Source organism: Stenella coeruleoalba, assembly GCF_951394435.1.
Source record: "Stenella coeruleoalba genome assembly, chromosome: 15".
In the NCBI taxonomy this organism is placed as follows: domain Eukaryota; kingdom Metazoa; phylum Chordata; class Mammalia; order Artiodactyla; family Delphinidae; genus Stenella; species Stenella coeruleoalba.
This window is the reverse complement of record NC_137161.1, coordinates 46,821,265-46,847,296: the sequence shown is the minus strand read 5'-3', so window position 1 is coordinate 46,847,296 and position 26,032 is coordinate 46,821,265. Positions and strand designations below refer to the sequence as shown.

The window sequence follows — 26,032 nt, the reverse complement described above, 5'->3', positions numbered from 1 at the left end:
AGACTAAGAACTGATTTGCAGGCTGCAGCTTCTAGACTTTTCTAGGACTTTGGCTACGTATTAAAATCACCTGATAGCTATAAAGCTGCTGTGGCCGGCACCTCACCCTAGAGACTAATAGGTCAGGGCTGTGACCTGGGCCTCAGGGTTTTATCAGACTCTCCAGGTGCGTGTAATGTATGGCCAAGGTTGAGCCCCGCTGCCCCGTGTATAACAGAGCACTGATGGTGGAGAGGAATGGGCGAGAAACCCCGTAGCAGGAGCCAGGGGATCCTGCATGTGAAGGAAGCCATGGAAGAGACAAGTAACGCTACGGACGCATGTGATGGTATTTGAGGGAATAGAGTTTTTCACTTACATCATTAGAGAGACAGAGAACTGGGTAGTGGATTAGGTGATCAGTTCCCACTTTTAATAAGAAGAAAGCTTCTAATTTCTGCTCTTGCCTCTCCCCCCCCGGACCCCACTACCCTGCAACAGCGGCCATGGGCCCTTTCCCCACAGGAATCAGCCAGCATCCTGTGGTGACTGTCCCTGGAAGGAGGCTCCCAGGACCAGCAGCCCCTGGGCATTCCTTCCTCGAGACCCCAGGGTGGGGCTGGCAGAGCCTGTCTTCTACGAATTTAAAGATGAAACCTGGACCAGGGATGTTTTCGGTGGAAGCCAGTAATGGGCGTGACCAACAAATGTTCTCCAGGGCTTGAGGCGCTGCTCAAGGGCCCCTCCCCTCCCCCACTGCAGTATGCAGAGTCTGACATGGGGTCAGAGGGCCTCATGCTCCCCAGCCCTGGAGTTCCATCCTGTAATCCTCTCCTCCCATTTGCACAGGACTGTGACTCACTTCTAGCCTATAGAACATGGCAAAGGTATGGCTGTCACTCCTGTGAATACATAATGACATATATAAAAAAACCCCGTCTTACTAGTGATGAAATAAAATTTATTTATATATATATATATATATATATATATAGTTTTTTTAAGATGTTGGGGGTAGGAGTTTATTAATTAATTTATTTATTTTTTGCTGTGTTGCGTCTTCGTTTCTGTGCGAGGGCTTTCTCTATTTGTGGCAAGCGGGGGCCACTCTTCATCGCGGTGCGCAGGCCTCTCACTATGGCGGCCTCTCTTGTTGCGGAGCACAGGCTCCAGACGCGCAGGCTCAGTAGTTGTGGCTCACGGGCCCAGTTGCTCCGCGGCAAGTGGGATCCTCCCAGACCAGGGCTCGAACCCGTGTCCCCTGCGTCGGCAGGCAGATTCTCAACCACTGCGCCACCAAGGAAGCCCCTAAAATTTATATTTTAAGGCAGGACAAGAAAAATGAAACATAAAATTCTCTCTCTGCATTTGTTTGGGCCTCCTCCCTCCTTCCCCGCTGTGCAGTGTACATCTGAATTACACATGAACCAGAGCTCCTCAAAGATGGGAATGCCTGCCCAACGTAAAGATCGATGTTTTTCTTTCCTCTGATGCTCGCAATGCAACTTCTTAAAAGAACAGTGTTCTTTCCCAGCTCCGTGGGGAGTCACGGTGACGTGCTGCTCGCTTCGTAGGTGCTTACCGGGACTATGTGTCCTTCGTGAGCTTTATGTAAAATATCTGATGTCACTTTGATGTATAATCCTTTGTCTCGAAAATGTGTCTGACTGTGCCTTCCACTCCTAACAGGCGGAACAGGTCTCAGAGCTTTCTGAGAATCTGCTTCCCAGGTTATAAACTTCAGTTTGGATTGAATAAAATTCCTTTTTATTTCTTCTTAACTTGATAGTGAGTTGAATTTTCGGTGACATTAGAACGCATTAGAGTGACAGATGCTCTCTGCTGGTCCCGAAGAAGCAATTGCCATGTTGTGAACGTCCTAAGGAGAAGGCCATGTGCCAGGGGCTGCCTCTAGGAGTTGAGGACCAGCTGTACCAACAGACAGTGGCCAGGCCATAGGTAGAAAGAGAACCCTGACCCACAACCTGCAGCAACCAGCCCAGGAAACCAAGCCGTTATCTATAGTAACCAGGAAGCAGCCACCCCATTTACAAGTCAGACTTGTAGGACATCAGACCCCTGTCTCTAGCCACTGGTCCAGGAAGACAAACAATGCCCTCTGTAGCCATTGGTCCAAAGTGCCCAGAACTTTTGTATGAAGGGAGAGAAGGTTAACGCTCCCCTTGACAAAACAACCAGAACTTGATGAATAACTGACAGCCTCCTGATTTTGTCCCGATTTCCAACATGGGACCAAGCAGAGAAACCTAAACACGCTACTGAACAAGCCACACAGGATGTTCACAGCAAGTCAGCCCGCCTCCTGCTTCCCCAGCACAGTAGCCCTGGTCTGGGCACACCTGAGCTGAAGCTGCCTCTTTTCTCCACTGTAAAGCTTTCCCAACCCCCTACCTGCCTTCGAGTCTCTGCCAAACTCAAATAATGGTGGCCGACTCCCTTGCTATTGAAAGCTCTGAAAAAATGGCCTTTCATTGTTGTCATTTGGTTGGTCTTAATTTATTGCCACCGAGCCAAGAGCCTCAGCCACATAGCTGCAAGGGAGTGAATTCTGCCAACAAACACATGAGCTTAGAGAATCCAGAGGAGGGAGCAGGGGTCTCAGCTGAGGTCGCAGCCCTCGCCAACACCCGGATTGAAGCCTCGTCAGGACGGGAAACCCAGCTAAGCTGCACCCAGACTCTTGACCCACGGAAACTGAGATGATACAGGTGTGCTATGTCGGGCTGCTATGTGTGTGGCGATGTGACATGCAGCCACAGAAAACGAGTACACAGATCCTTACACGCACGAGGAGTGACACAGCCTGGAGCCAGGCTTGGACCCTCCCCCAGTACATATACCAGTTAGAATAGCCGGTACCTTCAGAATGTCATGCCTGAGGGGTACCACTGCCAGAAAGGGGCAGCAAATGTAACAACATACACCACCTGAAGCAGAATTACTGGAATGGCCACACCAAAATTTTCAAATAAGCCTGATAAAAATGTTAAGAAGGAGAAATTAGCCATGTGAAACAAGAATCAGACATCACACCAAAGGGAAGCAAGTGGAAATATTATATGAAAAAGAATAATTCAGAAAATGATAGGTGGAATAAGGAATAGATGGATACCGGGAATTCCCTGGCAGTCCAGTGGTTATTACTCCATGCTTTCACTGCTGAGGGCCTGGGTTCGATCCCTGGTCGGGGAGCTAAGATCCCACAAGCTACACGGCGTGGCCGAGAAAATAATAATAATAAAGGGATGCAAAGAACCCATGAGCGGGAAGATGTGATCCGGGACCTCTCCAAGGAGGCCTCGGGGGAGACTGGAGATGGGAGGTGGAGAAGTTAAAGGGCTCGGGGGACGGAAGTCAACGCACAGATCCAGAAGGAGAGGAGGAGAAATTTAAAGGCGTGTCTTTAACTTCCCCCGAATTAAACAAGATGAAAGTCTACAGATGGAAAGGTACATAGGGCACCTCACGGTGGATGGGGAAAACGCTCAGACCCCATCATAGTGGAATTCAAACACATTGAAGACAAAGCTATTATTCTTCAGCTTCCAGGTGACAGAAGCAGACCACCTACAGTGGAGCAGGAATGAAACTGACCTCAGGCTTCTCAACAGCCGTGTTCTGATCAAGAAGACCATGAAGTTAGATTTTTGAATAAATATGACTCTGGACCTAGAACTTTATAACTAGCCAAACTGTCATTGAACTGTGAGGGTGTAATAAAAACATCCTAAGGTCTATAAAGTCTTCAAAAGTGCGCTCTGTGCCAGTGGTGCAGATATGCAAAGGACCACAGAGAAAACAGCTCGTGCAAAGGCTCTGAGGCTGGAATAAGCCCCATGTGTTCAAAGAACAAAGGAAAGACCAGAGTTGGGTGGCTGGGGGGTGATGGGGTTAAAGCCAGGGCACAGGCCAGAGTGTGAGGACTCTGTGAGCCTTGAGAAAGACTTTGGATTTCCTGAAGAATGATGAGAAGCCAGACGGGTGAGCAGGAAAGGAATGTGATCCAATTTCCCCTCTAACTGCAGTACATCATTCTGCCGGCTGTGTGTAGAAAAACCCCGTAGCGGGCAGGAGTAGATGCAGTTTACCAGGGAGAAGGCTCCTGGGCTTGTGACGTGGTGGTGGCTCAGCCTAGCCTGGTGGCAATGGAGGTGGAGAGAAGGGGACAGATTCAGGTTAGCTTTGTGGGGAGAGCAGGAAGGTGTCATTGATGTGTCTGTAGTTGGAACCAAAGAAAAAGCAAAAGTTATGCCTTTGTAGGTTAACAGATTTGTAAACAGACTTATCGTGGGGATCATTTTGAAATGTATGGAAATACCGAATCACTTTGTTGTGCAACAGGAACTAACGTAGTGCTGTAGGTCAGTTATACTTCAAACAAACTCATGAAAAAGGAGATCAGATTTCTGGTTATCAGAGGCAGGGGTTGGGGGGAGGGGGGAATTGGCTAAAAGTAGTCAAAAGGTACAACCTCCAGTTATAAGATAAATAAACACTAGGGATGTAACGTACAACATGATAAACATAATTAACACTGCTGCATGTTATATATGAAAGTTGTTAAGAGAGTTCCCATCACAGGGAAAACATTTTTTATTTCTCTAACTTTGCATCTATAAGAGATGATGGATGTTCACTAAACTGATTGTTGTATCAGATTGATGTATGTAAGTCAAATCAGCATACTGTACAATATACAGTGCTGTATGTCAATTACATCTCAATAAAACTGGAAGAAAAAAGGTAAGAGAAAAAGAAAAAGCAAGAAATTAAGGAAAATGCAGAGATAGGGAAGTCTGGGGAGAGTTTTACGGAAGCAAATTAGGAGTTCTACCTTTGGTATGAAAACACTGAGTAGCTGTTACCTCCCAAGCATAGAGGATGTAAGAGGATTGTGAGTATAGAAGTTTGTCGAACACGTGAGAGGTCAGGGCTGGGGTTACAGATTCATGATCATTGGTATAGATAAAGTGTTTAATTAATTCCCCAGAGAGAGTGAATGTGTATAGAGATGGGGCACGGGAGGGGGAGGGGGGACTCGCTGGCGTCTGGTGTCACAGGAAGAGGCAGCAAAGGAGAAGAAAGGCAAGCAGCCCGGGAGGAGGCGCAGATCCAGAGAACATGCTGTTGGCATAGAAGCCAAGAGAAAATGGGGCTTAATTGTAGGACAAGAGTGACGTGATTTCCGAGTTACAGGTGGCCCAGTCCAGGGGACAGCAGACTCTTCAATAAATGGCCAGGTGGTGAATAGTTTAGTCTTCGTGAGGAAGATGATGGTTTAAAATGTAGGTTTTATTATTATTCAGGTTTGGCGAGGCAACAGCTCAGGAGAGGACTGCCACTGAAAAGACAGTTTGTCACTCACAGTGTCCAAGGGAAGGGGGCACAGCACACCACAGGGGGCCTCGTGGGGAAGCACCAGGGTGGGTCAGGAGGCAAAAATGCTTAAATTAGAAAGATGAATAAAAAGTCTAAAAGCAGGGCTTCCCTGGTGGTGCAGTGGTTGAGAGTCCGCCTGCCGATGCAGGGGACACGGGTTTGTGCCCCGGTCCGGGAAGATCCCACATGCCGCGGAGCGGCTGGGCCCGTGGGCCATGGCCACTCAACCTGCGCGTCCAGAGCCTGTGCTCCGCAACGGGGAGAGGCCTTCACAGGAAAACCCCCAAAGTGGTTAAGGCTAAGTGCTTATAAACTAGGTTGAACAAAGAGTGATTGTGAAAAAGCAATTGAAATATACGAGGAAGCAAAGAGAAGATAAGAGTTCTTTTCATGTGTTTGTACAGATTCTTCTGAGGCTCGTATACTTATCATATAGCCACAGTGCCTGGAACTGTGCCTACCACCCAGAACAGAATCATAACTGAATACAGGACTGAATGAACTACTCTGGGTAAAACAAGAACTACACTTTTCAAATGACTGGAGAACCTACGAAGAGATAGAGTACAGTCAGTTTAACCCAAAAGCGTAGAACTCAGGAAATGGCAGGGGTTTAGAAAACCCCCAAACCATAAAACAAATGGCAAAAATGGAAACAAATTCACCAGTTGGGTTTAAAAAGAAAATCCAGTTATATAACCGAAAATTCAGTTGCTTCAGAAAGGCTCGTCTAAATAAAAAGATGCAGAAAGATTTAAAATAGAGGATAGACAAAAGAATTTATTAAATGAATACAAACGCAAAGAAAGCAGGGGTCACGATATGAATTTCAGAATAAATCAGGACAAACACACTTAATGGGGCAAAGGAGGTTTATTATACTGATAGCTACGCCATCCACGGTAACATCACGGTACACGTAAATATTTACATACTGTGTAACAGCGTGAAAATGCTAGAGTATGAATGGTAGAACATTCAAGAAAAATGTCAAAACTCCAAGTGAAATGGAAGATGTTAACACATCTGCCCTAAGTCCATTTTATTCAAGAAGGTGGGTAGGGGAGAAGGCAGGATATCAATTAGGAGATTGGCAAAGAGAATAGTAAAAATAAACAACATGGAGAATTAAAATAAATATAAAAGATGAATTCACATTTAATTAATTGGTATTCAAGTTCAGTAATAAAAAGTTTTGAACAACTACTATATTCTACGTATGAACTAGATTATGGGGGGCGTTTAATAAACATTCTTTTTTGATAAATATGGAATTTTTTTTTCAAAATAGATCATATACTAGGTCACAAAGAAAGCCCCAATTAATTTCAGGGTGGCTATGAGGATTGAGCAAGGTAATGTTACCCGTTACCACTGCAGATGAAAAAATAAAGAATGGCCATGATTATTATCGTGATTACGGTACAGCTCAGACCCTGGAGTACAAAACCACTCTTTTGCGGTCATTCTGTGTGCACAGGACACTCACCTCTACGTGCCCTGCTCGACAGAGGAGAGAAACAAATTGCTGAGTTGCCAGCTCTGGGCAGTGCTTCCAGACCAGTGCTGCTTGGTTTACTCTGGAAGGGAAATAACTTCATTAGAAATGACATTTTCTTGGCTGGCTGGCCCTCAGCTGACAGAAGTGCCCCTGGAGCACTTGTGATCTCTGCGGCTGATGGAGTGCACGTTGCCATCTCCAGGGACCCAGAGCAGGAGGCCAAACCTGCCGAGTGTAAGTCCCGGAGAGGGTCCAAGCCTTGTTATTTTAGAGTTGTTTGTTTTTTTTTCCCTGGAGTTTTCTCTGACCACCTACCTTAAATCGCAGCCTCCCTAGCACCCTCTCTTCCCCCTCAACCAGGTTAACTTTTTTCCATGGTACGTTTCATCAACCATGTCCCATATTTTCCTTGCTCGTCTGGTTTCTGGCCTCCCTCCCCATGAGACCGTGGGTTCCAGGAGAACACAATGTTTTATCTTTTGGTTCCCTGCTATCGCCCCAGAGCCTACAACAGTGCTTGCACATACACAGTTGCTCCTCAATAAATAGTTCTGATGAATAACCCCAAATCCATCTCTACAGTAAGATGTTTTCCGGTGGTGGGGGGTGGGGTAGGGGACAGGGCCAAATGGGCCCCGAGTTCTGGAACAGATTAAGCCTGTGTCCACAAGACGAAGGAAGTTTTCAGGAGGGTGCCTGAAAAGGGAGACAGGGAAAAGAACAGGAAGAAAGGAGCAGAGGCCATACCTGTTCAGCATTTACCTGGGGCACTTTGTCTACAAAACACAGTCAATCCGGTGGAAAAAGGGAGAGAAGGAGGAGAGATGTGGGACCAGGTCTGTCTCTGTCTACTTCTCCCTTCTGCCAACGTATCCAACCGCAGAGGAATTCCTGACTGTTCTACCTGCAAAATAAATAAGAATCCATACTTCCCTCCAGCTCCAGTGCCACCACCCTGCTCTGTGCCACCTTCATCTCCAGCCAGGATTATCTCAACAGTCTCCTAACTTGTTTCCACCTTTGCCCCTTACAGTAGACGCTCCTATACAGCATCAGGCCCATCTTTCAGCAATATAGCCAGACCACATCACTCTCCACTCAGACCCTCACGATTTCCAGCCAGCGGCTCAGAGCCTTTGCCCCTAGTTCTCTCCCCAGGTATTCCCTTCCTCACCTGCCCAAATCCCACCTTCTCAAGCAAGCCTCCTCTGCCTACCCCACCTGTTGGATCCCACACACTGCACCACACACTAGCACTCCCCAACCTCCTTATTTGGCCTCCTTATTCTACTTTTTCTTTGGTTCCCTATCACTGACCTCTTCTACCATCCCAGATAATTAACTCATTGATGTTCATGGTTCACCCTCTGCCCCTGCCCCCCCAGAAGGCCAGCTCCACCAGGGCAGGGAGATCTTTGTTTCTAATCAATAACAAAGATCTTTTCATCTTTTGTTCCCCAGCTCATCCCAAACATTAGAGCAGTGCCAGGCACATAGCAGGTGCTCAATTCTTTATTGAATGGTTGACTTGGAGCAGAAGAGAAGCACAGTGGGCTATGTTTTCCTGGGAGCTGAGCTGATTACAAATGAAAAATAAATTTGGGGATTTTAGAAGGCAGGATTCACAGGAGCCAACACCAGTGAAATCTAAGTCGCCTCTTTGGCTACTGGTCTGAAGCAGAACAGCAGCAAAAATAAGGTCTTTGTCCGTTTGTTTCCTTTTTCTGCTCTGTCCGAAACAGGTGTCTTTGCGTTTTTGGTTTTTTTTTTTTTTTTTTTTGCGACACCAGCTACTTCGGTAACTCGAACGCTGTTAGGTATTTCTCTGCAAAGGTGCTCTCCCCAGCGCGGAAGTGGGAAAACTCAGCAGCTCACCAGGGACCCGCCCGACTCGGAAGAAAGACTGCTGGTTCCTGGCCGACAACCGGCCAGCAGCTCCCCGCCTGTCCGCGTCGCCTCCCCAGGGGTGATAAAGGTCTCCCAGCGCGGAGCCAAACCACATCCCTCCTCCCCGCCGCTCTCGCTCCCGCGGGGCCAGGGCTGGGTGGCCCTGAACACACAGAAACCAACCCAGGCGGTCCCCTACCCAGCGAGGACGAGCAAAACACCTCGCGGCGGGGACACGGCGCGGCCAAACCCGGGACAAAGGGCCGCGCCCACGCGGGCCTCCCCAGCTGGGGCTCCCAGACCGCGCGGCGGATCGGGGTCCGCTGGGGGGCGGCGGGGCTCGTCACGGGAAGGGGGTGCAAGCGTGTGTGCTGCCCTGTGATGGGCGGATAGAAAGGAGACTGGGCCGAGTCTCCGAGAACAAAAGTCCGGTCCTCCCCGGGGACTGAGAAGAGCCGGGCGGCGGCGCCGAGGCGGGGCGGGAGCCGGGCCAACCAAGTTCGCTCCGGGTCAGATCAACTTTCTGGTCCAGCTCTCCTCCCTGCAGCCTGGGTCCCTGGTCCCCGGGTGAGCGCAGAGGCTGCGCGTCCCCGCAGCGGAGGGTGGGCGGTACCGGGTGCGCTGGGGGCCCCGGTCGCGCAGGCGCCTTCCTCGCCCCCTCGGATTCCCCCGCCCCATCCCTCCCGAGCTCTGTAGGGCGGTTGGGGGAGGGGGATGGCTAGAGCTGGAGCCGAGGGAGGGCGGGAGGCAGACACAAAGCCCTTCCCTCGCCTCCACCTCCCCTCCTTCTCTTCCTCCTCCTCCTCCCGGGCGGGGAAAGTCAGCCCCGCGCTAGTCCGCGGGGCCACCGGTCGCCCCCGCCTCCAGGACCTGCGGGGAGGGCCTGCGCGAGGTAAGGGGCGGCGGCAGCGGAGACCCCACCCCCTGTGCCCGCACCCGGCGCGCCGGGAGACTCCTAGACTGGGGGCGGGGGCGTTGCGGGGTTCGAGGCACGGGTGCCGCTCCTCGCACGCTCCTCCCCTAAGGCCTGGGGGCAGAGCGAGCGAGCGGCCTCGGGGGTTTTGGGGACGGGCGGGGGAGGGGGGAACAGGGAGTTGGGGCGCCGGGACGGGGGCAGGGTGGGCTTCCGGGCAAGGATCTTCAGCGGACCTCTGCCGGGGTGGGGGTGGTGAGGAGCCGCCGAGGCTGCGGGTGCGGGCGCACGGGGTGCGGGTGCGGGCGCGCGCGGCGGAGGAGGTAGGGACTTTGGTCGAGTTCTACCTGCGGGGACGCCTACGGGGTGTCAAGTGCGCCCCGCGCCGGCGCGCGCGGCCCGGAGCGGGGTCGCATGCCTGGGTGCCCGGCGAAGACCGGGTACGTGCGCTCAGCCCATGAGCGGGGCGGACGCTTGGGCTAGGGATTTCCTCCCCCGGGGGGAGAAGCCGGACTGGGGGCAATGGGGTTTTCGCGGTGATTGATGGCAGGCGGAGGAGGAGTCCGGGTTCCTGCCGGGAAGCAATGGGGCCACTTTCCCACTTTGAGGCCTCCTAGCCCCCCACCCCCACCCCCCGGGCTCGGCCTCCACCCTTGGCCTCGGCTCCCACCAGCGCAGCGTCCACCCACCCGCGCCCCTCGACGGCCGCGGGACGGCGGGGAGTTTGCAGAATTCAGCTTTAAACCCTGTGATGTGTTGCCAAGAAATACAGGGCGCGACCGACCCCCTGGGCCCTAACCGGCGCCTCGCTTCTCCTCGGAGCTTTCAGATCCTGGGGCGGGGTGGGGGTGGGGGGCTTTCCTAAGTCAGCAGAGGAAGCCGCGCACGAACCCGAGCGCTGTGGAGCGGTAGTTTCTTGCAGGCCTGAGGGTTTCAGGCACAGTGGGATTTCTTAGGAACATGCTGTCATCAACAAGGAAACCCCAGAGCACTCTTCGGACCAACAGGACTTTGTAAATATTGCAGCAAAAGCAAACATCTGGCGGAACTCGGTCATTAAGAAAAATAGTGTTTTAATGCGATATTGAAAAACATCAAATTTCATGTAAAAAATCCACAGTGAACAAAATATCAACATTTTACATCAAGTCCGGGTTGTGGTTATGACCTTGCATCATTGTTCAATGGAAGCAGTGTTTCCAATCGCGCTCAGTTTATCTGGACCCCACCTGGGGGTTTATGAGGCTTGACAGTGGCATGCAGCAGATTATGCAATGCCGACTTCGTATATAGTCATGGGTTTTTTTTGGTTTTACTATGAAATTTTTTTTAATTGAAGTATATAGTTGATTTACAGTGTGTTATTTTCAGGTTACAGCAAAGTGATCAATTACACACACACACACACACATACATTTTTTTTTTTTTTCAGATTCTTATCCCTTTTATTTTTTTGACTGTGGAACTCTTACTAACTTTTTACTCAGGTCAGATATGCGAGAGTATTTTGACGAGTGGACATAAAGGTGGGCATTTTCTCTTTTCCAACGTGTCTCTAGAACAATCGTGCAGTCCCTGCTCTGGCACCTTCACAGAGGGCATCGGGGGCCGTGGGTTGGCAGGGGCCTGGGGGGAGACTCACATTTGGGACTCTAGAAAGTAGGCTGGGGGTTGACAGGAGCTTTGGGGTTTGGGGACTCCGCCTTCAGCATTTGGAGACTGGGGATGTGAGAAGACCAACCTGCTACCGTGACCTCTTTGTCTGGAGACACTGTCCCATAGACAGGTTATCTGAATAGAGAAGTAGCCCTAAAATAGTCCACCCTTGACTCCCCACTCCAATGCAGGGGCAGATGGGAGCAGCTTGACTCCCAGGTCTGTGGTATGCGCTTGTTTAGAGATAACTTCCCAGCAGCCGCCCCACCCCATGAGGTCCTCCTCCCCTTCGCCACATTCAAGGGCCACTACCCACAACAGAGAGGAGTTCCTTCTCCAGAAATACCTCTTTTCAGAGGTAAATCCTCCCCCTCTGCTTGGAGGAGACAGATAACTCATTTCTCCTCTCTCCAAGGGCAGTCACCACTGGGAGGTCAACCTCAACTGGGCCCGAGCAGCACGCACGGCCTGCATTCCATCATTTTGCTCTGTGTCCCATTCCCCTCGTATATCCAATCCTCCTGATGATGATCCTTCAAGATTCCTAGTGGTTTCAGCTGGGAAGGATTCCCTGGTACGGCACCAGAATTCCTTGGGTGTGTATTACTTACGAGCAGTATGCAATGGCCGCCATTTGCCCACGGTGAACTTCCTAAGGGTGAGAGCCAGCTCCTAGTTCTAACACTTAAGGAATGGGTGTTGAACAAGTGAACAGAAGTATCCCCCTGTAAAAAGCATTTTGAGGAGTTACAGGGCAATAAGTATATCCTTAGCAGATAATATATTTTTTAATGTCACTATTATTGCCCTTGACATTTTATTTTTTAATATTTATTTATTTATTTGTGTGCACCAGGTCTTAGTTGCGGCACGCGGGATCTTCGTTGCCGCGTGAGGGATCTTTAGTTGCAGCATGCGGAATCTTTTAGTTGTGGCATGCAGGATTCTAGTTCCCCAACCAGGGATCGAAGCCGGGCCCCCTGCATTGGGAGCGCGGAGTCTTAACCGCTGGACCACGAGGGAAGTCCCAGCAGATAATATTTTTATAGTGCTTTATAAAATGCTTGTCCAGATAATATCTCAGTTGTTTCTCACAACAATACTAACAATTCCATTTGGTAGGTGGGAAAACAGAGGCCTGGAGAGGTCAAAGCACCAAAGTTGGAACCAGGGCTCCAGGCCCAGTAATCATTTTGCTGAACCACTGCTGACTTGCTAGAGGTGGCCCTGCTCAGATGCACATCCCACGCAGTGTATGTCCAGAGCAGAATTTACACAGTGGTGTTTTAGGAGGCGGTTTTACTAAGGAATTACTAGAGTTACTCGGGTAAAATGCTTTAGAGAAATGCTAGTGTTAAGCAGGTTTTCCACTGCAGGACTTTTCAGTGCCTTTATTATCATTATGTGCATTGGGACTCTTTAGGATGACTCCATAACATGTAATGTTTGCCAGCTTCTTTTGGCCACAGAACCGTGGAACATCTTCGGGATCCAGTGTTCTAACGGGTCCACTTGGGGAAATGTTGCTTAGTTCACTCAAAACCTTCTGACATCTAGGCAGTGTTCAAGGACCACTAGTGTGCAGAATAGTAAACAAATGTATGTTCTGGACATTTAAAAGGCACAGTAATAACCCCCTTGTAAATTTAGAGTAAATTGTTGGTTCCCCAGCTTCTGTGCATCTGATTAACACGAGTCAGTTCTCCCGGGTTTGATCAGATCTGAGGGAACTGGAGGAGTTGGGTAGACAATGCAGACAGGCCCTAGAGAGCATGGGCCCTTCATGCTGCCAGAAGCAGGCAGAGCTCACCCAGCCTCCCCGGAGAACCCCTCAGATGCAGCTGTTTCTATGGAGTGGCCGCTTAGGGCCTCTTGTCCTGATGGTGGCTCGTCTTTGTTGACCGCACCCATCGAGTGGGAAATGCAGTTGCCTCCCTTCTTCTCTCCCTGGGAGCTGTGGATCCTGTAGGGGATCCATGTCTACATTTACTCGTGAAGAGGAAGCCGCGGTCACTGTCTGAGTGCCTGGGATCAGAAACGAAGGGCTGCTGACGGTCATCCGTCATCCAGGTCCCCCACTGCAGGAGGTGCAGCCCCCAGTTCAGACACGCGCATTGTTTGAAATTGTTTTGAATTAGAGCGGGCCTGCAATCCACCGTGAGGTACTTTTCACAGATCAGTAACCCTGGCTGTCAGGCTTTATTGCATTTAGGAGAGGAGATGAACAGTGGATTCCAGAGTTTGTATTTCAGGGATTCAGAGGAGAGTGGTGGGTTTGGAGGAGCCTTGGGAAAGGTGATGCCGGATCAGAGAGAGGCTGGGTGAATTTAACGTCCGTCTGCTTTTGGATGGAGACATTTCTAGGTTTCCAGTGCTGAGCAAATTATCTTCCAATTTGTTTCATAGATGTTTCCAAAGCACAGAATCTAAGCTCATTTGGAGATCTGTAATTGAATAGGGTGGTGTCACAGAGGTCAAGGAAAGGAATATTTTGAGAAAAATGGACCTATCAGATGGGATGGGTGTTCGTGAGAGGAGGATGTGTGTGTGTGTGTGTGTGTGTGTGTGTGTGTGTGTGTGTATGTGTGTGTGTGTGTGTCCTTCTGCATGTGTGGCCAAGGAAGAGAGTGGGGAGGAAATACTGAGTGTGATTTCCAACCCGCTGAGTTTTGAAGTCCTGTATGTTACCTGATAGAAATTGTCAATAAGCAGGCAGAGTCAGGGGTCCACAGGGGTGCTGTGGGGGACTGGAGCAGGGGAGTTGGTGAACTCACCCAGAGAGAGGCCACGGGCCAAGCAGAATGGCGTCAAGGTAGAACCTAGAAGCCCACATCCAGGTCCAGGGAAGGAAAGAGAAAGAGCCTGCATGGATGACGAGCCGGATAACCCAGAACTTTCAACCCACTAGTTCCTGGCCAGCATGTGTTGTGATTGACCAGGGCCCAGGCTTACCCCAGGTTGTGAATTTTTTTTTAACAGACATCATATTAGTTTCAGGTATATAACTTAATGATTCAATATTTCTATATATTGTGAAATGATCACCATAAGTCTAGTTAACATCCGTCACTGTTGAGTTACAGAATTTTTTTTCTTGTGATGAGAACCTTTAAGACCTATTTGCTTTCAGCAACTTTCAAATATGCAATACAGTATTATTAACTATAGTCACCATGCTGTTCATTACATTCCATGACTTATTTACTTTATACCTGGAAGTTTGTACCTTTTGACCATCTTCACCCATTTCTTCCCCATCCCTACCCCCTGCACCTGCAACTCTGGCAACCAGCAATCTGTCCTCTGTATCTATGAGCTTGGTTGTGTGTGTGTGTTTTTAAGATTCCATATATAAGTGAGACCATAAGGTGTTTGCCTTTCTCTGTCTGACTTATTTCACTTAGCATGATGCCCTCAACGTCCATTCATGTTGCTGCAAATGGCAAGATTTCATTCTTTTTGATGGCTAGATAATGTTCCATTATATATATGTACCGCATCTTTATCTGTTCATCCATCAGTGGACACTTAGGTTGTTTCCATATCTTGGCTATTGTAAATAATGCTGCAGTGAACATGGGGTGCAGATATCTTTTCAAGTTAGTGTTTTCATTTTCTTTGGATAAATACCCAGAAGTGGAATTGAAGGATCATATGGCAGTTCTAGTTTAAATTTTTTGAGGAACCTCCGTACTGTTTTCTATAGTGTTTGCAGCAATTTACATTCCCACAAATAGCACACAAGTGTTCTCTTTTCTCCACATTCTCACCAGTATTTGTTATCTCTTGTCTTTTTGATAATAGCCATTCTAATGGGTGTGAGGCGATATCGAATTTCCCTCATGATTAGTGATGTTGAGCATCCTTTCATATGCCTGTTGGCCATCTGTACATCTTTGGAAAAATGTTCAGATCCTCTGCCCATTTTTTAATCAGATTGTATGATTTTTTTGCTATTGAGTTGTATGAGTTCTTTATGTATTTTGGATATTAACCCCTTATCAGATACATGATTTGCAAATATTTCCTCCCATTCAGTAGGTTGCCTTTTCATTTTGTTGATGGTTTCCTTTGCTGTGCAGAAGCTTTTTAGTTTGATGTAGTGCCACCTTGTTTGTTTGTTTGTTGTTTTTGTTGCCCTTGCTTTTGGTGTCAGATCCAAAAAATCATTGCCAAGACTGATGTCAAGGAGCTTGCCACCTATGTTTTCTTCTGGGATTGCTATGGTTTCAGGTCTTATGTTCAAGGCTTTAATCCATTTTGAGTTAATCTTTGTGTATGGTGTAAGATAGTGGTCTAGGTTCATTGTTTTGTATGTGGCTGTCCAGTTTTCCCGACATCATTTATTGAGGAGACTGTCCTTACCCGTTTTTAAAATTCTTGGCTCCTTTGTTGTAAATTAATTGACCATATACGTGTGGGTTTATTTTGGGGCTCTCTTTTCTGTTCCATTGATCTAATATGTCTGTTTTTGTGGAAATACTGTACTGTTTGATCATGATAGCTTTGTAATATAGTTTGAAATCAGCAAACTTGATGCCTCCAGCTTTGTTCTTCTTTCTCAAGATTGCTTTGGCTCTTTGGGGTCTTCTGTGGCTCCATACAAATTTTAGGAGTGTTCTAAATATTTCTGTGAAAAATGCCATTGGAATTTTGGTAGGGATTGCATTGAACCTATAGATTGCTTTGGGTAGTATGGGCATTTTTAACAATGTTAGTTCTTCCAGTCCATGAGCACAGAATATCTTTCTGTTTAATCCCTGAGAAATGTGGAGTGTCAGCTGAGAGTGTGAATAGATCCACATCAGTTAATACTAGCAAACTGACTCTACAGAATTATCACGTATTGAATGAATGAGTGATTAAATGACACTGTTTTTGGTGGTAGAAACTTTTAAAACGTGCTAATGCTATGGTGAAAGTCTAAACAGAGCCATTTTGCAGAAGTTTCTTAAAAGATAAAGTTGGATTTGAGGAGGAGCAGGGGATGAAGTTATGGGCACTCCATGTGAGATGTCTTATTCTGGTCAAGAATCTTTGGTGGCAAGGAACCCCATTAGTAACTTTGAATAAGCCCAAAAGTTGTAGGAGGGTTTATGAAGGTAGGCCGATTTGTTTAAGCCATCATTTTTTTTTTTTTTTTTTTTGGCAAAAATCCTTATTTTAAAACCTAAAGGAAAGAATCACATGTCCACTCCAACAGCTTTACCGGCTTTTTAGCAGTGATTTCAATGATGATGCTGTACTTCATAGTGTACAAATGAGAAACTAATTTAGGAAGTGCATTACCAAACTTGGGTCTACTCGCCCACTGCACAGCAAAGCCAGTCTACTGACACCAAGGTGTGGTGAAGGAAAGTGTGGTGTTTATTTGCAGGACACCAAGCAAGGAGAATGCCTGTGCTCAAAATACCTGAACTCCCTGATGGCCTTCAGACAAGGGTTTTTCAAGGCAACATTAGGGGTAGGGGTCATAGGCTACATGGTCAGCTCGTGGACATTCTTCTGATTTATTGGTGGTGAGGTGACAAGGTGAAGTTTCTGGAATCTCAATCATCAATCTTCTGGTTCCAACGAACATGTAGACATCATGTAGTTGCCGTCCTCCACCTGGGTGGGGGTCTTAGTTTTTGCAAAACAACTCGAAGATATGCATCAGATGTTAGCTATATCCCTTGAGGAGGAACTAGGAGTCCTGTGACTGTTTTATGGCTGAATTGTTGTTTAAGCTATTATTACTTTTCTTGTTGGACTGCTTTTCCTTTGTTTCTGCATTTTCTCACTTCTCTAATTATTCACTACCTGACTCTGCTCTTCGGAACTCTAGGAGACTAAAATTTTTTTACAGACAAGAAGTGCAGGACTCTGAGGTCTCATACCTCTGAAGGCCCTGCAGGGCCCTGCTTGGTTTCAGGTGTTCTAATTACTGTGAGCTTCTGTCTCATTTGTATTTGATCATGACTTGTGGTCAAGTGACGGTCAACGGAGTTATTATGTAATTCCCCCACTTGCTTGAAATTCTCGAAAGTTGAGCATTTTAAAGATAAGGCTTGGGTGAAACATTTGTATTTTACCATTTTTAATGAGTTAAGTCTATTTTAATTGAGTAGGTTAAGTCTAATAGAGTAGGTTAAAATTGAATTAAGTCTATTTTAATTGAGTAGTAAATGAGATAAACGACAGGTATTTTAGATTTCATGTATATGATTTCATGTTAGGTCAGACATGCAAAATACAGAAATCCAAACATTCAGCTAGTTGAAATATTAGCTCGATGAACTTTATTTGCTTTAAAAAGCTTTTTTTTTCCCTTTATTGAAGATATCACCACAGGTTTTATTACAAATATCTAACTCCCCATTGCATTTAAACTCAGGTTTGAGTACAAGAACATTTTTGAAAAATGAATTGAGGCAGATGTCTCTCCTGGATGGTTAGGGAGGGGCACCTTCACAGGTCAAATTGCTCCTGGACCCTGTGTCCCCAGAAATCAGCCAAGACCCCCCCCATGACCCCACAGGGCCAAAACCAGAGACCGTATCTCTGTAACCAGCCTGGGGTTTGGCTGCCTTCAACATGCGGCGACAGAAAGTGAGACGTCATCTAAACAACCATCCTCGTCTCACGATCCAGACTTTGTTCAACTAAGTGCTGTGCATTCGTGACTTTTTATCACACAAATACTTTCGCTTTCCATGTAGTCAAATGCCTGGACTTTTCCTATGGACTTCTTTAATTGGCTCCTGTGCGTAGAAGTCCTTTCTGCATCCTCAGTCAGCGAGCCACGTACAGTTTCTTCTTATTTTGATGCTTTCAGTTTTACAGGTGACTGTTGAAATTCACTTGGAATCACTTGGCAGATGGTCTGTGAAGTCAGGATGCAACTTCATTCTTTTTGGTCCCCACTAGTTTACCCAAAGGCCCAGCGTCATTTGGTGAATGAACCCAGCTCTCCCCAACTCTGTAAAACATGCTGTATTTAGCTGAGCAAATCCCACTCCACTTTTCGCCTCTTTATCTTTCTTTCCTTTTGTCCCCCAGATTTTCTTGGCAATGTTCGCCTTAATTCTTCCCATTAGTTTTATTCCATGGCGTTAGTTTGGAGTTGTATTAGGCCTAGCCACTGGTTTGGGAAGACCTGAGACATCGTTTTTGATTCTCTTCCCCCATTAGTTGAATTAGAGCCTGTAGGCATTTCTTGTGCAGATTCAGGCCTCACTGATTTCCTAGGCAGCAGGATGCCTGGGGGAGAAGATACAAACCTGGGCTGGTCCTGCAGGGATGTGGTTGCTTTTGGTTTCAGTGATGCTGGGAGGTGTGGGTCCTGGCTGACTTCCAGGATGGGCGCCGAGGTTCCTTTGGGATCTGACCTCTGCAGGTATCCCTCTGTAATTCCCGGCCTGAAGGGCCCCTGGCCTTGAAGGGGATACTTATAAACACTGGTGAGGACAGGGCAGGGTGGTCAGTGTTCCACTCATGTTACTGAGTCCAAGCTCATACCGCTCGCCACATGACAGGCCAGTAAATGGAGAGACGAGTTGTTGGGGGAAGGAATGGTGACTTTATTTGGAAAGCCAGCTGACTGAGAAGATGGTGGACTTGCGTCCCAAAGAGCCATCCCCCTCTCTTGAACTCTGTTTCCCTGGGACTGTGGTACCTCCTGGGGGTGGAGTCATGTCAAAGAGCAGGGGGCTGGCAGAGGGCAGCGACCTCCTTCTTCCATTCAAGGGTGGCGTGGTTGCACATAGAAGGGGCATTTCCTCCTGTCCTGGGTGTCACAGAGGAGCACAGTGGAAGGGATTAGCTGGATGGACGGGGTGGTGGGTGTTAGCTGGTATCCGCTGGGTTTGGGATAGAGGAGGGTCCAGTGCAAAGAACAAGAACCAGGAGGAGTGTGGACGTTTGGGGGAAGAATGCGCTGTTCACTGTGGCTCCACTATGGACCCGAGCTTCCCCGCCTGTGAAGTGTGGAGAGAGGGAGGCCGTGGTCCAGGCCCTCTGAGGGCTCCTAGACCAGGGAGGCAGATGCTTCACATGCGGGACCAGCAGAGGCCGGCTTAGGGCAGCATCATGTCCTGAAGACCCAGACCGTGTGGAAAGATGGAGAGGGTCTCGGAGGGAAAGCTGTCATCAGCTGCCCTGGGTGGAACGGCTCAGGCCCTGCGGGGAATTGCGCTCTATTTTTGATCTAAGTAGAATCTCAGCTTCCTTTGTCTATAAGAGGAGATAAGGGGGCATCTTCACAGGAAAGTGCTGGAGACAGTGTGGGACCCAGGAGAGTGGCCGGATCCGAGGCCAGCTCACTGGACGCAGGCATCGTTGTGCCCCCTCGCGGGTCAGTCTTTGGCCGAGGGCCGCCCCAAGCGCTTCTGGCTCCTGCACGCGGTCCGAGCAGGGCCCGTCAGCCTGAAGGCTGTCCTCCCGCAGAGACAGGGGCGCCGGCGGTGGGAGGGAAGATGTGTTTGAAAGTCGCACAGGGACCCGCGCAGACCTCGGCCTGGGACGCTTGTTCTCAGCCCCACGGAAGCCGGCAGGGTGGGTGGTTGGAAGATGGTCCCTCCTCCATTTCTTGGGATGGTGCGAGGCACAGGAGTTTCTTACTAACCCTCTGCTGTGAGGGATAATGTGTGCGGCTTACTGGCCCATGGTGGTCACACTGGCTCACCAGAAACCATCTCTGAAGCTTCCTCACCATGTTGATTTCCCTCAGTTCTGCGGCAGGTATTTATGCCCTCAGATCTTATTGGAAATAGTCAACATAATCACAGGATGCCTGTAACTGTGCAAAGAGCCTTCGTGGACATAGTGAGCCCTTGGTTTCTACCACTGTTGGCTCCCAGTTCCTTGAAGACTGATGAGGTATAGGACAGGGGACATTGAGAACCTCAGGGAACTTTAAGATCTGAAGAGCTTCTTAATCCTGTCAGGAGACGACAACATAAATCCTCACTGTCCCGGCCAGTCACTAAATACACCTAAGCATCTGGGCGTATTCGTACCTGCACCTTCCATCTTTTCTGTGCTGTAGTCACCCCCCCCCCCCCCCCCCCCCCAGTTCTGGTAGTTTGCACCAGCCCCGCAGTGGAAGCGTAAGACCATGGACTTGTGAATTGCTTCAAACTAGCCAATCACAGGAGGCTTCAGAGATGAATGAAACCCATGGCTACCAGGGGCTGCAATTCAACCTGCAGACCCTCCCGTGATAAGGAGTCCACTCATCTGCTCTTCTGAGAACCCAGCAGCTGGAATAAGGGTTGAGACAGAGAAGCCAGAATTACATGACAGTACCACGTGGTCTGAGATGAGATTTTTTTTTTTAATTGAGTACAGTTGATTTACAATGTTGTGTTAATTACTGCTGTACAGCAAAGTGACTCAGTTATACATACATATGCACTTTGTAAAATATTCTTTTCCATTATGGTTTATCGTAGGGTATTGAATATAGTTCCCTGTGCTATACAGTAGGACCTTGTTGTTTATCCATCCTATATATGCTAGCTTACATCTGCTGACCACAACCTCCCACTCCATCCCTCCCCCAACCCCCTCCCCCTTCGCAACCACAAGTCTATTCTCTATGTCCGTGATTCTGTTTCTGTTTCATAGACATTTGTGTCATATTTTAGATTCCACATATAAATTATATCATATGGTATTTGTCTTTCTCTTTCTGACTTCACGTAGTATGATAATCTCTAGGTCCATCTATGTTGCTGCAAATGGCATTTTTTTTTTAATGGCTGAGTAGTATTCCATTGTGTGTGTGTGTATGTATGTGTATATATATATATATATATATATATATATATATATATATACACACATACCACATCTTCTTTATCCATTCATCTGTCAGTGGACATTTAGGTTGTTTCCATGTCTTGGCTATAGTGCTGCTATGAACGTAGGGGTGCGTGTATCTTTTTGGATTATAGTTTTGTCTGGATATATGCCCAGGAGTGGGATTCCTGGATCATATGGTAACTCTATTTTTAGTTTTCTGAGGAACATCCGTACTGTTTTCCACAGTGGGTGCACCAACTTACCTTCCCACCAACAGCGTTGGAGGGTTCCCTTTTCTCCACACCCTCTCCAGCTTTTGTTATTTGTACACTTTTTAATGATGGCCATTCTGACCGGTGTGAGGTGGTACCTCATTGTAGTTTTGATTTGCATTTCTCTAGTAATTAGTGCTGTTGAGCATCTTTTCATGTGCATATTGGCCATCTGTATTCTTTGGAGAAATGTCTATTTAGGTCTTCTGCCCATTTTTGGATTGGGTTGTTTGTTTTTCTGTTGTTGAGTTGTATGAGCTATTTGTATTTTGGAAATTAAGCCCTTGTAGGTCACATCATTTTCAAGTATTTGTGAGATGAGATTTTAAACATTATGATTCAAGCTCTCAAGAGATCTATCACCAGATCTAATTTTAACTATCGATATAAGGTAGAAATATCTATTTCTTAGTTTTTTCCTAAGGTATTTTTCATTTCGTGTAAGTATCAAGAAACCATTAAAATAAGAATTGCAAGAGGAAAAAATGATCAACTGTAAGGGTAAAAGAAAATGAATAGTTTGAAAATGTAGCATTTTCACTTCTGTTTTTCCATAAGTCCATTTAAAGTCCTGAGTCTTAGTTGTTGTTTACTGTTCTGTGGGATTCTCTATACATCCCATGAAAGATGATACATCCCGTGAAAGTATGGGAGGCTTCAGGGTAAGCTGTACTCAGTTCTTCCTGAGAGAGAAAAAGAGCCTGGCATAAGAACCAAGACTTTGTAGTTCTCAAAGATTTTGATGCTTTTATAAATTAAACAGCATTCTAGAAACAGAGATAAAAATCAATGAATTATGGCAAAGTAGTTGTTAAAGGTTGACTGAACTGAAGGTACTTATACAGCTGCATGATTAAGTATTATGTAATTTAGCAAAACTGCCTTTGAGGAAACATTTTTTGGTGAGTGCTAGGAAAATGGACCAAGCTATTAAGCCATTTGACTTCAAGCACGTTTACACACCATGGGAAAACCCAGCACAGAAGCAAGGAGAAAACCCTCTGACTGATAAAGCATTTTCCAATAAACTTAACGTTTAACAGAAAAGGTCTTCGAATGGACGGTGAGGGGACGCGATCCGCCTTGCCCTCTGTCTCGAGGAGGGGATGTGGAATCTTGTTTTTCCTGTAGCGTTGCTTTGGCTTGGCCACAACCATGCTCTACAATCCATTGACCCTGCCACCTGGTCACTGCCCCTCGTCCATGTCACATCCTCACCTGCGTCCTTCTCAGCCTGGATCTCGGGGTCTGGGGTTATAGCTGTTCCTTTGCATAAACCTTAATTTTCTTGTCTCTCTCAGGGGACTCCCCTGACTGAATCCAAACCCTGGTCTGTGTCTGCACCAGGCAGGCAGACAGGCTGGAAAACCACGGGCGCGTTGAGGGTTTGTGGCCATTGATCTCAAGGGCTCCTGTTCCATTTATCAGTCCGTCCGCTGTCTTCTTCAGATCAGATCTGACAGACTTAAAAAAAAAAAATCACATTCACATATATACGAGAGATAAAGTTTCAGAAACTAACACTGCTCTGATGTTTCCTTTTCCCTTCTCTCTGATCCTATCCTATTTCATTTACTTAAAGTGTGCTGATGGTGACCGTCTAAATCGATTTCACAGCCCACTAATGGGCTTGGAAAAAAAGAAGCCCCGGATTATTTCATGCTGATTCCTCCCTTCTAGAACCTCCCACGCACTCCTTGCCCTCCTCACTCTCAGTTGATGACCTTACGTCTTATTTCACTGAGATGCTAGAATTAGAAGAACTTCCATGACTCCTGCCCTGAAACTACCAACAGACCTGCACCTGGATGTACCTTCTGTGTCCCCCTCCTGCCACGATGGATAGATCGTCTGTCCTCCTCTCTGGGGTCCACCCCTGCGCTGGTGCAGTGGACCCCAACTTTTCCCCATACTCGAGGACATCCCTCCCACAGTGGCTCCCTCTGTGTCCTGGATCACCAGTTTCCTGGCGTCTCTTCCGACTCACTTCCGTCCAGGTACAGTCATACCGTCATATCACCCATCTTTAGAGAAGCTTCCCCTGACCCCACACCTGCCTCCCACTCCTCCCTTTTCTCAGGGGTGTGTTCTCTGTCCCCACTGCCCCGTCCATTCTTTCCTAGACCCACTCCCATCAAGGTCTTGTAACCCCATCTGACCTTGTCAGGGGCACCCGTGACCTCCACGTTGCCACATCCTGTGGCCAGTTTTTGGTCCCCATTTCCCTCCGTCTTCCAGTAGCATCAGACACAGGTACCCGCCCTTCCTTCTTACAAATCCTTGGCTTTCAATGCCACACTTTCTCTCGCTTTTCCTGATTCTCTGGGGGCTCCTTCTCAGCCTCCTTTGCAAGCCCCCCTGCCTTTTCCTTAATCCCTGACCATCGAGTGCCTTGGGGCTTAGTCCTTGGTCTCTTCTAGTTGATTCTTCCGCTAGGCGATCTCATCCAGCCTTGCTGCTCTCAATCCCACCTGCGCGCGATGGTTTCCAAGTCAAGCCTCCCCGAAACTGCAGCCGCTCTTGGGTGCCCAGTGGTCTCTTGGGTATCTCCGCTCGGTGGGCTCGTAGGAATCTCAGACTGGATGTGTCCCAAGCGGACTCCTTGTCCTGCCCGCCTGGTCCTGCCCCCTCCTCTCATTTCCCCAGTTCATCCAGTAGCGCCATTCTCCCAGGTTTTCAGGCTCAACACCATGGACTGTCCCCCTACCCCAATATCTTGCATCCAGTCCCTCAGCAGGTTTGATCAGCTCTGCCTTCAAGCAGTATCCCTGAGCTGTCCACATGTCGCCCGCCCACTGCCGCCACCTCTAAGCCCCCATCGTCTCTTACGTGGAGTCCTGCAGTGTCCGCCTGACGCATGGCCTTGCTCTGTTCTTGCCTCCCTGCAGTGTTTCTCTCCACGGGGTACTCACAGCCGACTTCTAAAAACATGTCAGTGCCTCTCCTTCCAGTTTTCATCTCACTCAGAGTAAAACCCACAGCCTTCTCTACAACCCGCAAGTCCCTTTATGGCCAGGGCTCAGCACCCGTCTCCCCTCCCCTCCCGCCCTCCCAAGAGGTGGCAAGCCTGCCCGCGTCCCAGCCCTGTCCGGCTCCTCCTTAGCCAGGGATGGGCCCCCTCCAGATCCCCACGTGACCCGCCCTCACTGCTTCTGGTCTCTCCCGAGCATCACTGCAGAGACGGTGTCCCTGACCGCCCCGTGAAAAACAGCAAATCGACCCACGCCCTCCTCTGTTCTCCCGGCATCTGTCTGCACCTGACACGCGCTGGGCAAGTCGGGGGTCGTCTGGTTTGTCCCCAGAGTAGTGCTGGCATATCTATAGCAGGTACTTAATAAAAACTTGTTGAATTAAATAATGAAGGCACAAAGAATCGTGAAGCTTGGGCGGGGTGACTAAAGGGCCAAAATATCCCTTCGGGCTAAAAATAAAAGTACGCCTGTTGTGAGGCAGCTTTCCGGCTTCCTGCAGGAGATGCTGCCCACTTGGCTGCACCAGCCCAGGGCGCGGGGGCCGTGCTGTGGAATCAGGAAGAGCACGAGCCTTGGAAGCTCTTTCTCTTGATTCTTTTCCCCGAACCCTGGAAAAAGTTTCTGCAAGAGAGATTCTTTTAAGTCTAAGTACATGCAGTGCTCAACTTTAACACAGAGATAAAGACATTTGGAAATTTGAATGCAGCCTCCAGAAGGATGGGAGGGATGGGCCGAGGGACTGGGATGCTTACAGCTAATAAAGGCTCCAGACCCGGGAGAGTTGCTTCCGTCCTCCGGAAGAGGGCGCCGCCCTGCAAACCCCGGTGACAGACAAGTTTCAACCCACGTGCGTGACTTGAGGGGCCAGGCAGGACCGCTACATAATTTGCAGGGCTCAATGCAAAATGAAAATGGGGGCGCCCTGGTCAAAAATTATGAAAAATTTCAAGGAGGTGTCAGAGCGTTAAACCAAGAGTAGGGCCTTCCTGAATGCAGGTCCTGTGCGACCACACGGGCCACGTGAGACGTGAGCGTCCGCTGACCAGGGCTTCAAGGTCCAGCTGAGGAGCACACCAGCCAGGGGCACCGAGCGCCTTTGAGGTGGTTACCCCCTGTGTTGTCCCTTGGGACACAGGAAGTGGTTTTATTTTCCCTCTTTTCTTCAGATCGTAGACCCGAGGCACAGAGAGGTTAAGTAACTTGTCTGTGGTCACAAAGCGTGAAAATGGAAGAGCCAAAATTCAAAGCTGCTCTGTCAAATGCCAGGACCTACACTCTTAGCCACACCCATCACATCTCCAGAGCATCTCTTTGTGGAAATACGAAGGTGTATTAGAGCTGCCGTTAACTCCCTCTGGAGGTGCCAAGGACAGAACCGATCTGGGCCCCTCTCCTACCTTCTGGTGGCCTTGGGCAGTCCTCAGCCTGAGGACGCAGGGCTCCAGTCTCCACCTGTGTCCTCCGGTGATGTCCTCCCTCTCCGTCCGCACATGGCCTTCCCTCTGCACGTGTCTGTGTCCAAATTTGCCCCTTGAATAAGGACCCGGGTTACACTGGATTAGGGGCTTAAAGGCCTCATCTTGACGAAATCAGCAGAGACCCTATTTCCAAATAAGGGCCCATTCTGTGTGGCGCTGGGGATCAGAACCCCACTGATCTTTTGCAG

The 26,032-nt window shown here is 48.3% G+C and overlaps 1 protein-coding gene across 4 annotated transcripts in view; it reads left to right on the top strand.

Annotated features, from left to right (window-relative positions):
• The window catches only part of RIN2 (Ras and Rab interactor 2), a 238,423-nt gene that overhangs the window by 7,622 nt on the left and 204,769 nt on the right, over nt 1–26,032 (top strand). For 2 of the 4 annotated variants that reach the window (XM_079944032.1, XM_079944029.1), the window contains exon 1: nt 9,581–9,659. The exons of 1 other annotated variant lie outside the window; for it this stretch is intronic. The gene's annotated coding sequence lies outside the window, so the exon portion shown is untranslated. Of the gene's footprint in view, nt 1–9,580; nt 9,660–26,032 lie in introns of those variants that run through there. One more of the 4 variants, XM_079944031.1, reaches the window with a different exon arrangement.